The 15,276-nt window shown below is 33.1% G+C and overlaps 1 long non-coding RNA gene across 1 annotated transcript; it reads left to right on the forward strand.

The window, feature by feature from the left end:
- Nucleotides 1-11,652: 11,652 nt before the first annotated feature.
- LOC122292850 lies at nucleotides 11,653-13,175 on the forward strand. The gene is made up of 3 exons (XR_006237045.1): nucleotides 11,653-11,986; nucleotides 12,635-12,735; nucleotides 12,803-13,175. It is a non-coding gene; the product is annotated as an uncharacterized LOC122292850 (long non-coding RNA).
- The last annotated feature ends 2,101 nt before the right edge of the window (nucleotides 13,176-15,276 follow it).

Consider the following 15,276-nt stretch of genomic DNA (forward strand, 5'->3'; position numbering starts at 1 on the left):
ATATATAATATAAAATATAAACAAAATATGAAATAACAATAAATATAAAGAGTAAGGGTAAGAGAGAAGCAAACTCAGTATGTTAACGAGGTTCGGCCCCACTACCTACGTCCTCGCCTCAAGCTACCCCTTGAGGATTCCCAAATTCACTATTCAACCTCTTTCAGGTGGAGATAGAAACCTATTACACATTTGAACAACACCGCTACAAAGGATCCGTGTAGAACACCCTCTACACTTGCAATCACCTTACAAGTGGTGATTCAACTATTCCCTGTATAGAATACTTTCTACACGTACAAGGGTTATACACACCATTTTTTTGATACAAAAACTGATAGTGGGTAGGTTATCAGAAAACACTCCTCAATGAGTGAAATAAGAACAATACAGCACAAACTATATCTCTCAAAATGAATAAGGATTAAGGCTCAATGCTTAGAGAAGAGAGAATGAAAGCTTTGAATGAATGTTGTATGCTCTGGATGTTGTAAATATGAAGCTCTCAAATGATCTATTTATAGGCATATGAGACTTCATATTCAAATTTAAAAAGATTCACATGTCAAAGACAACATCATTCACTTTTTCAAAAAATTCAAATAAAAGATTATTCTTTTTCAATTGTCAAAGACAACATCATTCACTTTTTCAAAAAAATCAAACATAATCTTTTACTTTTGGCATATGACAAAATGAGCACACTTTTCCTTTTCAAAAAATTCAAACCTAATCTTTTACTTTTTGCATATGACAAAATGAGCACACTTTACTTTTCAAATTTTTCAAACAAAATCATCTACCTTTTGTATAAGTCTAAAAAAGCATCAATTACTTTTGAAAATATTCAAATAAAACATGCACATGTGAAATATGACAATCAATCATCTTTAATATTTTCAAAGTTCAACCCTTTAATCAAGGCATGCACATGCAAAAGATGACAATCAATCATCTTTCAAAATTTTCAAATTTAATTTTCAAAAATATTCATGCACATGTGGAAAATGTATTTTAATGCTTTATGATAAAATATTAATTTTGAGCATTAATCCTAATTTCGAATTTTGAAGAGGTTTATAATATTACTCTATAATTTTAATGTGAACTTGTTCCCTTCTTGCTCATGCTTGTTTTCTTGATGTGCTTGACTCCATTGTGTAGACAACTTGAGCTTGAGACTTCTTTATTCTTTGAATTCATTTGTTATCATCAAAATCCATGTGTAAATATATAATTACACAAAACTTGAAATCTTGGGTTCAAAAATCTCCCCCTTTTTGATGATGACAAATACTTGATAGAACCTGAAACCTGTATTAATACTTAAGCTCCCCCTGAAAATATGCGTTAGTTTTTCAAGCAAAAGTATAAATATAATTCCAAGCATATATAACAAGTTTAGCAATTTAAACAGTGTTAATGTTCTAGTCTAACACTTCTTCCCCTTTTGGCATCATTAAAAAGGATCCGCAATAAGTAAATAGACTGAAGAAAACGGTGCGTTAGTAGACACTATAGATAGTTGAAAAATGGAGCCGTCCGTGACCCGACAAGTGCTGCAAAGCCTCGAGGCCTAACTCTATGAATTTAATGCGGCTGAAGATTTAAACAATCGCCTGATGTTGTTGACAAACGGGATTGAAGGCTCCGAGTTTCTATAAAAAAATGATCATTTTCATCTATCGGATGCAAAAAAAATAATCGCTTCTTGACCTGAGTTCTGTTTTTCCACAACGATAGAATGGCTGAGCAATTCTCTTCTACTAATGTTCCAGACTTGAATCAGGAACCCTTGACGCATCAATCATCAATCTTCTCTCCTGAGGCAGTCAATACCATGATAGGAGCAGTGAACCGTTTTTCTAGTAAGGCTGATTCTGACATTATTGCAGAATCAAGAATGCTCAGTAGTCAATATGCTGCCTCTGTTACGATAATGTCTCGAAGGTTAATGGCGAGGGTGAGTGAGATTGATCATTTTAACATGCAAATATCTGAGTTACGACAGAAGCTTGCTAATAAGGATAGTGAGAATAAAAGGCTAAAACAAGAAAACCAAGAGTTGAAAAAATTTGCAGATTGGTATGCTCATGATCTGCAACCACGAATAGAGGAGCTGGAACGAGAAAGGGTTCAGATACAAGGTCAACATCGGCAGATAACAGCAGAGGTTCATCGTTTACTAGAAAAATAGGGACAATCTACTGTTAATCTCGCTGGCTTAGTAAAAAAAAAAAAATTTGACAATGTGTGTCCAACATATCTTGTATTTCTTTTGACTAAATAAGATTTGAAGAGACAATAGTTTGTCTTATTCTTTATGCTATCTCTATAAAATCAGTCCTGAAGTTCATTTAATTCGCATCAAGTTTTCATCTCATCTCTATAACTCATCTGCATTCCTTCAGCATTCTCGTTTTAAGCCTTCTATTCTTTTCTCAATGGCTCATTCTTCTAACATTTCTCTAAATCCATCCATGAGGCATTCTGCATCTCAACCTCCTGTCCTTTCTGCAGCTGCTATTGGTGCCATGTTGCAACAAGAAAATAATAATCTGACTAATAAGTCAGATTCTGATGCTATTTATGACTTGGTGAGTCTTGGAACTCGCTACTCTTCCTCTATTGTTGTTTTTTCTCAGCGGCTACAAGCTAAAAATCACGAAGTTGAAAAGCTCAAAGAACAAATTGTTGTACTTCAACGAATTGTTCAAGAGTCTCACACAAGGGAAGGAATCATTCGGCAGAAGAATAAACAGTTGAAATCTTTATTAGATTCTTCATTCCGCTTGCCAGTTCCCATGGATAAGAATGACATGATATTGTATGAAGAGAATGAGCGTCTCAAACATAAGGCAAAGAATCTCAAGTTTATGTAAAAGTATTTAAAAAATCTATCTCTATTTTTATTGACTCTGGTCTATCTTTTAAGAGATATTCATAGCATGCATCATACCTATTTCTCTTCTGATCATACATAATCTATCTTCTGGTAAAGGTTTTGTGAAAATATCTGCTAACTGATCGTGTGTGTTTGTGAACTCTAATATTATATCGCCTTTTTGCACATGATCTCGAAGAAAATGATACCTTATTTCAATATGCTTAGTTCTAGAATGTTGTATTGGTTTCTTTGAAAGATTTATAGCACTTGTATTATCACATTTGATTGGAATGTGATTATACATGAGTTTAAAATCTTCAAGTTGTTGTTTCATGTAGAGAACTTGAGCACAACAACTACTCGCAGCAACATATTCTGCCTCAACCGTAGATAGTGCAACAGAATTTTGTTTTTTACTAAACTAGGAAACTAGTGCATGACCTAAGAAATAACATGTCCCACTAGTGCTTTTTCAATCTATTTTACAGCCAGCATAATCTGCATCTGTGCAACTGATTAGATCGAAAGATGTGTGCTTAGGGTACCATAACCCTAGGTTAATTGTACCACTAAGATATCTAAAAATGCGCTTAACTGCAATTAAATGTGATTCTCTTGGAGATGATTGAAAGCGTGCACATAAACACACACTAAACATAATATCTGGTCTACTGGCTGTTAAATATAATAAGCTACCAATCATACCTCGATATATCTTCGAGTCAACTGGCTTACCGGATTCATCTTTATTAAGTTTAGTTGATGGGCTCATTGGTGTTCCAATTTCCTTAGCATTTTTCATCCCAAACTTCTTCAGTAATTCCTTAATATATTTTGATTGATTGATGAATGTCCCACTTTTTTCTTACTTAATTTGTAATCCGAGAAAGAATGTAAGTTCTCTCATCATGCTCATCTCAAATTCTTCCTGCATAGTCTTAGCAAAAACTTGACATATATTTTCATTAGTAGCACCGAATATTATATCATCAACATAAATCTGAATCAAAAGAATATCATCATTTTCATATTTAATGAAAAGAGTTGTGTCGATTTTTCCTCTTGAAAAACCTTTTTCAATCAAGAAACCACTGAGCCTCTCGTACCAAGCTCTAGGAGCTTGTTTAAGTCCATATAGTGCTTTTGTGAGTTTGAAAACATGATTTGGGGAAATATGATTTTCAAAACCTGGAGGTTGCTCAACATATACATTTTCATTTATAAAACCATTTAAGAAAGTACTTTTAACATCCATTTGAAAAAGTTTGAAATCTTTATAACAAGCATATGCAAGTAGCATTCGAATAGCTTCTAATCTTGCGACAGGTGCATATGTCTCATCATAATTGATTCCTTCTTCTTGATTAAAACCTTGGGCTACAAGTCGGGCCTTATTTCTAGTAATGACTCCGGACTCATCTTTCTTGTTTCTAAAAACTCATTTTGTTCCAATAATAGTATGATTTTTGGGTCTAGGAATAAGTGTCCAAACATTATTTCTTTCAAATTGATTCAACTCTTCTTGCATAGCTAGAATCCAAGATTCATCAAGAAGTGCGTCATCAATATTTTTGGGTTCAATTTGAGATAGAAAAGCAGTATGATTGCAAATATTTCTAAGAGATGATCGAGTACTTACACCTTGTGAAGGTTCTCCCAAAATTTGTTCCACTGGATGATCTTTCACAAATTTCCACTGTTTGGTTGCATCTTGTATTAAATTTTGATGATCTTTCCTGATGGCTCCATGTTGAACTTCCTCTATTGTTTTCTTTTTGTTGAGATTGAGACTTTTTGTGTTATTTATACCTTCTGTTTCTTCATCAATAGATTTATTGGAGAGTGGAGAATTAGATTCATCAAATACTACATGCATAGATTCTTGTACAGTCAAAGTCTTTTTATTGAATACTCTATAAGCTTTACTATTAGTAGAATACCCGAGAAAGATACGTTCATCAGATTTTGCATCAAACTTGCCTAAATTATTCCTGTCATTCAAAATAAAACATTTGCATCCAAATACATGAAAGTAACCAATGTTGGGCTTTTTCTCATTCCAAAGCTCATAGGGGGTTTTATCTAACTTAGACCTTAACATAACTCTATTTATAACATAACATGCAGTACTTACCGCTTCGGCCCAAAAATAACTAGGCAAATTGTTCTCATTGAGCATTGTTCTTGCCATCTCTTGAAAAGATCTATTTTTCCTCTCTACTACCCCATTTTGTTGAGGAGTTCGAGGAGCAGAAAAATTATGCACAAAACCGTTTTCATCACAAAATGTTTCAATATTTTTATTAACAAACTCTTTTCCCCTATCATTTCGGATACTTGAAATAGTATAGCCCTTTTCATTTTGAATTCTCTTGCATAACTTGGTAAAACCATTATGTGCCTCATCTTTATGAGTAAGAAAGATGACTCAAGTATATCTAGAGAAATCATCAACAATAACAAATGCATAATATTTTCCTCCTAGACTTGCAACTCTATTTGGTCCAAAAAGATCCATGTGTATCAGTTGCAATGGTCTAGTAGTGGAAATATGTTTATTAGTTTTAAAAGAAGTTTTTGTTTGTTTACCAAATTGACATGCATCACAAATTTTGTCTTTAAGAAAATTTGTTTTTGGTAAACCTCTCACAAGATCATTTTTTGAAAGTTTGGAAATAAGTTCCATATTGGCATGACCTAATCTTCTATGCCATAGCCAACTAGTTTCATTTTGAGCTGAAAAGCAAATAGCATCTTGTGAGGTAATTTCTTCAAAATCGATTGTATAAACATTATTGTTTCTAAAAGTAATAAAACAAATATTACAATCATGATCATTCAAAATAATGTATTTATCCATTTTGAAAGTAACTGTAAATCCTTTATCACATAATTGACTTATGCTCAAAAGATTATGTTTTAAACCTTCAACAAGTAGAACATTTTCAATTATGAGAGAAGATTCATTACCAATTTTACCTATTCCCACGATCTTCCCTTTCGAGTTGTCTCCAAATGTCACGTGTCCTTCTTCTTTAGATCTAAGATCAAAGAACTTAGTCTTGTCTCCCGTCATGTGTCTTGAACATCCACTATCTAAAAACCACTTATTTTTGCTTGTGGATGACTTCATGCATATCTATAAAAACAATTAAAATGATTTTTCTTGGTACCCAAGTTCTTTGGGTCCTTTATTTATTAGTATTAGAAGAAATAAGATTTTTAGGTACCCATATGGCCCTAATAGTCATTGTATGATTTCTTCTAATAGGACATGTATGATAATTATGACTATTTCTATTACAAAAATTACAAATAGCATGTGACATATATGAAAAACTTGAATGATTATAATAATATCCTTTTTTGACAAAATTATTTTTATGAAAAGAATTTTGAATATTAGTCTTTGATGTAGAATGATTATCAAAGAAATTTTTATAAGGTTTGTATTTTTGTTTTGGCATATATCCCAAACCTGCCTTGTCAAAAACACATCTTTGACTACCAAGAAGTTTTTCAAAATTTCTTTTTCCATTCGTAAAGTTTTCAACAATATTTTCTAAATCGGTTTTCTTCTTATTCAATTCAAGATTTTCATCTTTCAAAATTATACTTTCTTTTCTTAAAATTTCAATTTCGTTTGTTAAAGAAGAATTTTTCTTTTTCAAAGCAGTATACTTGATACCCAATTTTTCAAATTCCTCATAAATCTCTTCTAAAACATTTTGCAATTCTTCATATGAAGGATTTTCAATATTATCAAGATTTGTTACCTCAATGTCATCTTTAGCCATAAGACAAAGATTTGCTGATTCTTCATTGCTTGCTTTACTATCTGAGCTACTTGAATCATCATCCCATGTAGCTTTCATTGCTTTCTTGCCATTGTTTTGATCTTTCTTTAGCAGAGGACAATCTGACTTGATATGACCAGGCTTATTGCATTTATAACAAATTAAAGTGTTATTTTTACCTGAATCTTTCTTGAAAAACTTTTCGGAGGAGTTCTATTTTTCTTCAAGAATCTCTGAATTCTTCTTGTTATCATCGCAACTTCTTCATCTTTATCGTCATTTTCCTCATCTTCATCACTTTCACTTTCATGAGGAACAGCTTTAAGTGCTAAGCTCTTCTTTGGTTTTCCTTCTTCTTCTCCTCTTTTCAATGTGTACTCATGGGTGATAAGTGACCCGATGAGTTCATTGACTTCGAGCTTCTTGAGGTCTCTAGCTTCAAGAATCGCTATAACTTTTGATTCCCAACGTTTTGGTAAAGAGTTGAGAATTTTTCTTACTATCTCCACCTTGGAATAAATTTTGCCAAGAGCTGTCAAGCTGTTTATGATGTTAGTAAAACGAGTGTGCATACTAGAAATAGATTCATCATCATTCATCTTAAACATTTCATATTCATGAGTAAGAATATAAATTTTTGATTCCTTGACTTGCGAAGTTCCTTCATAAGTTACTTCCAAGTTATCCCAAATTTCCTTTGCCGTAGCGCAATTCATTATTCTATTAAACTCATTTCCATTAAGAGCATTATATAATAAATTCATAGCAGTTAAATTTAAAGTATAAAGTCTATCGTCTTCACGATCAAACTCTTCTTCTTCCTTTTTGACCTTTACTCCATCAATCACTTTTGTTGGAATATAAGGTCCATTTACAATACATTTCCAGATTTCTCTACCTTGAGCCTGAAGAAATATTCTCATTCTAACTTTCCAGAATGAGTAATTATCTCCACAAAAGAGTGGAGGCCGACTGCTAGATTGACCTTCACCAAATGAAGCTGCAATGTTAGCCATAAGATCTTAACTCAAAAGATAGTTAATCTTATAATAGAGCTTTTAGCTCTGATACCAATTGTTGCCCAGATGACTAACATAAGAGGGGGGGTGAATTGAGTTGTATTAAAAAAAATAACAATTATAAATCAAATATATAATATAAAATATAAACAAAATATGAAATAACAATAAATATAAAGAGTAAGGGTAAGAGAGAAGCAAACTCAGTATGCTAACGAGGTTCGGCCCCACTGCCTACGTCCTCGCCTCAAGCTACCCCTTGAGGATTCCCAAATTCACTATTCAACCTCTTTCAGGTGGAGATAGAAACCTATTACACCTTTGAACAACACCGCTACAAAGGATCCGTGTAGAACACCCTCTACACTTGCAATTACCTTATAAGTGGTGATTCAACTATTCCCCGTATAGAATACTTTTTACACGTACAAGGGTTATACACACCCTTTTTTTGATACAAAAACTGATAGTGGGTAGGTTATCAGAAAACACTTCTCAATGAGTGAAATAAGAACAATACAGCACAAACTATATCTTTCAAAATGAATAAGGATTAAGGCTCAATGCTTAGAGAAGAGAGAATGAAAGCTTTGAATGAATGTTGTATGCTCTCGATGTTGTAAATGTGAAACTCTCAAATGATCTATTTATAGGCATATGAGACTTCATATTCAAATTTAAAAAGATTCACATGTCAAAGACAACATCATTCACTTTTTCAAAAAATTCAAATAAAAGGTTATTCTTTTTCAATTGTCAAAGATAACATCATTCACTTTTTCAAAAAAATCAAACCTAATCTTTTACTTTTGGCATATGACAAAATGAGCACACTTTTCCTTTTCAAAAAAATTCAAACCTAATCTTTTACTTTTTGCATATGACAAAATGAGCACACTTTACTTTTCAAAATTTTCAAACAAAATCATCTACCTTTTGTATAAGTCTAAAAAAGCATCAATTACTTTTGAAAATATTCAAATAAAACATGCACATGTGAAAGATGACAATCAATCATCTTTAATATTTTCAAAGTTCAACCCTTTAATCAAGGCATGCACATGCAAAAGATGACAATCAATCATCTTTCAAAATTTTCAAATTTAATTTTCAAAAATATTCATGCACATGTGGAAAATGTATTTTAATGCTTTATGATCAAATATTAATTTTGAGCATTAATCCTAATTTCGAATTTTGAAGAGATTTACAATATTACTCTATAATTTTAATGTGAACTTGTTCCCTTCTTGCTCATGCTTGTTTCCTTGATGTGCTTGACTCCATTGTGTAGACAACTTGAGCTTGAGACTTCTTTATTCTTTGAATTCATTTGTTATTATCAAAATCCATGTGTAAATATATAATTACACAAAACTTGAAATCTTGGGTTCAACAGTATTAATTTAGACTATTAGTAATTTCATCTTAGTATAAATATTAGTATTAGTATAAAATTATAAATATTATAATTAATTATATACAATTATAAATATTATATAAATAATAAAATATTATATATATATTTTTATTCGGTCTGCTCTGGTCCGGAGTAAAAAACCCCTAGACCGGGACTGGACTGAAACGTATCGGTCCACTAAAAATTGGACCGAGACCGACTGGACCTACTCTCGATCCGGTCCGAACCGGCCGATACTCTCCCCTATCTGCCGCACACCGATTCTTCTTTTTCATCTTTCATTTTTTTTCGTTCTTCTTCTTTGGTTGCAGTAGCTCTTCCATCATTCTTCAGCTGGTAATTTTTTTTACCTTCTACTTCTCCTAGTTTGGTTTCTAAATTTTATGCAAAATCGTTGGTTCTTCCCCTTTTTTTTTTGTGTTTTTATTTTGCTCTGTTTTTACTTTTTTGTAGGTTGGTAGAAGCCCCTTTTTGCACCATCTTTCCTCTTCCTTTGTTATTGTGTGTTCCTTGTTTTTGTAGTGTAAAAACCCTTGCATTTACATTTGTTTTTCCCCTCAAATCATGCTCTGTTGTGGCTTGCGATTTTGTGCTCTGTTTTGTCTCCAAACGGGATGCATGAGACTTGGTTTTCCCTCTCTTTGTCTCTATTATTTTCGTGTATAAGATTTTGGGTAAAACCTTGTGATTTTTGGAAGTTTTTCTCTTCAAAACTGTGATCAGTAGCTGGTCCTTGTCGTACCCTATTTTGCTCTTGTACCCGTTGACTCCATTTTTATTTCTTGTGAGTTTTTAGTTCAAACCATGTGCTACATTTCCAGGCATTTATCTCAAGCTTATTTTTAGTATAAATCAGCCTCTTATTCCGAAAATTTCATCTTCATTTACTTTGTTTTCGAAAACCCATTTTAGTCCCAAAAGTTGTAATTTTTTGTGATTTATTTTCGAGCTAGCTTTTGGAGTTAATCGAGTATTTAATCTTCCAGAAATATTTGCCTTTAAAGCGCTGTAAGTATTTTTCAAACAATTCTTGCTATTTAAATATATTTATGCTTTAACAAATATTTTTGTGGATTGGTTTGATGTGTCAGATTGAGTCCGACGAGTTTGAGGGTTAGTTGGAATGGAGGAAGGAGTTGTTTGTTGGTTTGGTTGACATTGGAATTTGCTGGATTATTTTTATGACTTGTTGTAGGCATTGCATGGTGCACGTATGATCATGGTTGTAAAATAAAAAAATGGGATTTCTCCGCATGGTGCATGCATATGCATGGGTATGAATGGAAAATTAGATTTTCTTGTAAAAGTAGATTTTTGGGTGCGTGTGTATCACGACCCCAAGTTGAGATGAGACATTATGTTGGTGGAGCTCCTCTAGTTATTCGAGAGTGCAATATACTAAATGACGTCCTCTCTGTCACGGGATTGGACGGGATGATAATGCTTTCGTGCCAACTCCGTGGCCCCTCTGTTGGCGGGGGGCTAGAGGATACTTGGATATAAATGTGTTAGGTGCGGAACTGGGCATCGCTCATTACGAAATCACATGCATGGTCGTTACCCATGGTGTGGCAAAGGGAGCCAAGGTGTGCTGATGGTTTATAGAGGAGATCATGGTGCATACGGTTAAGAAAATTGAATATTGGTTTTGATAACGGATATTGGGCTATTTTTATGAGAAAATGGTGAGATTGGACTAATGGATTTTATGTTAGGCTATTTTCTGGGAAAATGGTAAGACTGTTTTATTGGATTAGATTTCTTGGGCCAAATGAGATTTTTGGCGTGTGTGGAAAATTAGTCTTTTTCAAATAAAGGATAATTTTTGGGGTCTCATGCATATAACATCATATTCATGCATTTTGTTTGGCATGAATATATTTTTATCTCGGCGTTTGTTTGGATTACTACTTATCTACGGTATCGTCTCTTGGTACCGTAGATTTTGTTGCAGATGTGAAGGCTGAGCCTAAGGAGGCGATTCCGCCGGAAGAGTGACTTGATGCTTTAGCTTGTGTATTGGGAATTGTTTTACCACCTTTTAATTATGTATTTGGTTACATTATGTTTTTATGGACATTTGTAATATTTTTAGTACGCTTATGTTTAAGCGAGTCTGTATTTAAACAAATTATAGTAATTAGTTCACTGACTTTATTATTCTGATGCGTTATTTTTGTTGTACACTTTTACTTATACACACACTTGGCACTTAGTGATAAGATATATGACCCGTATTGTCATCATTTCGACGCCTCGATTTTCACATATCTATACGTGGGAGATGAGGCATCACATCTACCCTACTGCTTATTTCTCCTTCATCTCTCGGAAGCAGCTTCTCTTCTTCTCTCCCACAAAGTTAATAAGATAGAACATTATGTTGATTATTTTTAATTTAATTTCAATAGTACAAGTCGATGGAACATGCTTTATTCGAGTCAAATTCCAAGGGAAAAGGAAAAAAATGAGGGGAAAAAAACCTACTGGTTGCACATAATTCTCAATTGTGAACGACGATGCGTGTTGAATCACTTGGAAGAACATATTTATATTCTCAAAAATTAGAGAAGATTTCAGCAAATTGAAGAAAAAAAGGGGAATAAAAATATAGAAAAGTTCATGGCATTTTCAACGCCAATTGCTTTGATTAATGACTGCTCTGCTTCCGGTTTCTCTTTGTTTCCAGGGTCTTGTAGTTAATTGGATTTCTAGAGACGCACAAGTGATTGAGGTACCACATGGGATTGGAACCAATTCGTGCACCAAGGAGAACTGAATAATTCACGCATTCTCAGCATCCACCGTTTTCTATTCCGAGTAGCATATTCGGATATCTCAATTTCACCAAAGCCGGTTTCGTGTAAGCCCAGTTTGTGCTCTTCTCGTTTTCTTTTTGGGTTGTTCTTCATTTTATTTTTCTTTGTTTTGGGGTCGGTGGGCTTGATGGGTGTGTTTAATATTCATGTCAATCACGATGAATAAAGTTGTCATTGTTTCGATTGTGATCACCTATCAGTGTTTTAAATTCCAATGCTTTATATAAGAATATGGGTTACTGAAAGGGAACTCGTGTAAATCTTCTCTGCTCACATTTCCAACTGGTGAGTATTTTTGCTTTGTAGAAAACATTCAAAGAAGTTCAAACCAGAGGATATGGAGACAATAATGAATGGTCTTTTACCTTTCACTCGAATGTTCTGTAGAAATGGGTGATAAAAATACGGACTTTTTGGTTTCAATCGTTCATTCTTCCTTATTCCATTTAGGTTTCAGTCGTAGTACTTCACTATTTCTTCCTCCTAGGTTCAGTTGTTCTTCCCTTCACTTTCTGGGTTCAATCCAATGCTTCTCAGTTTTTATTTATTTATTTTATTTTATTTCTATGCTGACATATCTGCTGGTTACTTGACGGTTTCACCTAAGCGGTTGTAAATAGCAAAACTGGCTTGTAATAGATTTTTTGTTTTTCATTGATTGTCGAGGCTTGATATGTGCCATGTTGTTGTAGAAAACCCTGCCTGTGATGGTGGCGGTTGTGGAGCAGCTTGGGGTGCATTTGGTGAATCTGGTTTGCTGGTTCTTCCTTGTGTTGCAGCACATCTAAATCAGGTTAGTCATGTTTTCATTTATCATTTTGCTCATCTTCTTATTACTAACTTTTAAATTAATGTTGCAGATTATTATGGACTCTTTCCTCCTTAACTTATGGTTTCGGAAAGAAATCTCATCCAAGAATGCCAAGGTCAACTGAGTAAAGGAGAAGAATATTTTTCGCGAGCAATATTCTTAGCAGATCCCAATGTGATTGCTCTGTTGTATGGATCAATTAGATAGAAATGGGTTAATTCTTCACAAGGAATTGAAATGAGCCAAATGAGCTAATTGAACTATTAACTCAAATGCCCCTAATAAATTAATGGGTATTGGGTGGAACAATCCTACATCTACAGTTTGATTATTTACAGTTCCACATTATTCTTTTCTTAAATGAGAAATAACTCTTGAATTATGATTACATCAGAATGGATCAGTTTTACGTTAAAACTTTACTTTCCCAGCCCCTGGTAAGAGTACTTAGGCTTGATTGCCATTCAACAGTTCACCAGTTTCATTTGTGCAGATTTGATAGAGATCAGGAGAAAGATTGCACCAGTACCTGTGATCAGGGCCTGAGACATGATTCTGTTAGGGAGTAAGAGAGTTATGTATCATACAAAATGAAGATGGTCTTCTTGGGAAAGGGTGCATGCACTTTGTGCAATCCCCCTCATGCTCTTGACCCTGCAAATACTTGAACATTTCAGCGTTTGCTTCTATCAGTACCAGGTAAGGTAACAGTGCCAATGTGCAGTCCATATTTAAATAATTTAGGTCTAAACTTATGCTCGTCGTTACATGATACATAATACGTCAGTTTTGAGTTGAGACTTCGTTTACACTACTAGTCAGGGTAACGTGCGCTGCACGTATGCCCAGACGATAAATATAAAAATAAAATAAAAAATAGTACAAAATAATTAATGAGAAGTTAAAAAAAGAAATTTAAACAAAAATTAAAATATATAAAGTGAATAAAGAAGTATAGACTACAATTTGGTGTCTTAATTATTTAAGTATATAATTACAACAGTGAGAAATATAAGAAGAAGAGATTTTGAGTGTTTATGACGTAGTTTGATTTATAAGATGGACAGAGTGAACATTGAGTTTATTCTAACGCAGTTATCCATATTGATTTATTTCTGTATGCAAGTATATAATCCATTCTTTTATGAGATTGTAGTGGAAATATTTGCTAAATATAGTTGGTGTTCCTGTAATAATGAAAAAATATAAAGACATAATGTATTAAACATTTTACCTTGCATGTATGTTCGAAGAGATCAACAGTTATACAATTCAATATTTGTTTTGCTATCAGTCTGAAGATAACAACTGCTATATATCTAATATCTCCATCTACTTTTAGATAGACTCAACAATTAAAATTAATGAGAATATTAGTAATTACGTAATTTTAACAATTACCATGTTATATTTATCATGTAAGGAATGATCATTTAAAATGATGAGATACAATGATTTACTGTGGCTATGAGGTGCTCATGATTTTGCAATTATAGCATGCAAATTTTCATTATAGTCATATTCGGTTGCTTTATTACAATTTGAATGGGACATATAGTGGAACTTCAAATTGAAGGAGATATTGCCAATCTGGACTGTGGGAGGCTTTCGACGTCCCTTGAGATTGATTGTGTGTATTGGTGGCTCACTATGTATCTTAAGTTTCAGATACGGGTGATCTTGCGAGTTCTCTCTTTTATATCAAAGCTCCATTCCCTCCTGAATCCTGTAACGTCACTGTTCAATAAAGAATTGCCCCATTTTAAGAATTGACTATTGGGATAACAATATAAATATTGCCTCTATCAATGAATTTGGAATAAGCTAATGAGATTTACTTATTTTCGTTGAAAATAGTCATTTTGGTTGCAAAATATTGATCACAAATACCCGTTTTCTTGTAGCGTCGTGTTTAAAAAAATTATCGCTATCACTCAAAAATCAGAGAATTTAATAAAGAAATGAATTGCTACTAATTTTTTATCCCTTCCTCTCTGCATGCTGAAAAATTAGAAATAACATTTCATTATTTCTACATAATTTAATTGGATATTTTAATATGTCTAATTTATTTTAGAGTATTTCTTGTATTATTTGGTATGATTTTTTATTTTTTGCAATAAATAATTACTTAAAGTAGGTGGGATTATGCCTTAGAAATAATAGCTCTTGAGAAGTAGGACAACCACATTTAAAACTTGAACGCGATGAAATAGGAAAAAAAATATTATTGTTTAGGAAAATTACATAGTTTTTTAGAGAGCAGTAGCAAATACTTGACTATGGTACGTACACCTTTTCTTTTCTTTTCTTTTATCCGTGTGTTTTGAGAAATTCTTTCTTATCAACGAAACAACTTTGATTCATGGGTCCGTGTGTTTTGAGAAACTTCTTTTCTCACAAACTAAACAACTTTGATTCATACAAAGTTTCATTGATCATAGCTCTGGGTATATAAATTCTCTCTGAAATGATCCCTGCACTAAAATTTTGGCCAGAAATTTGAGGGGACCAAGGAAGATG

Source organism: Carya illinoinensis, chromosome 13 (assembly GCF_018687715.1).
Source record: "Carya illinoinensis cultivar Pawnee chromosome 13, C.illinoinensisPawnee_v1, whole genome shotgun sequence".
Taxonomy (NCBI): Eukaryota; Viridiplantae; Streptophyta; class Magnoliopsida; order Fagales; family Juglandaceae; genus Carya; species Carya illinoinensis.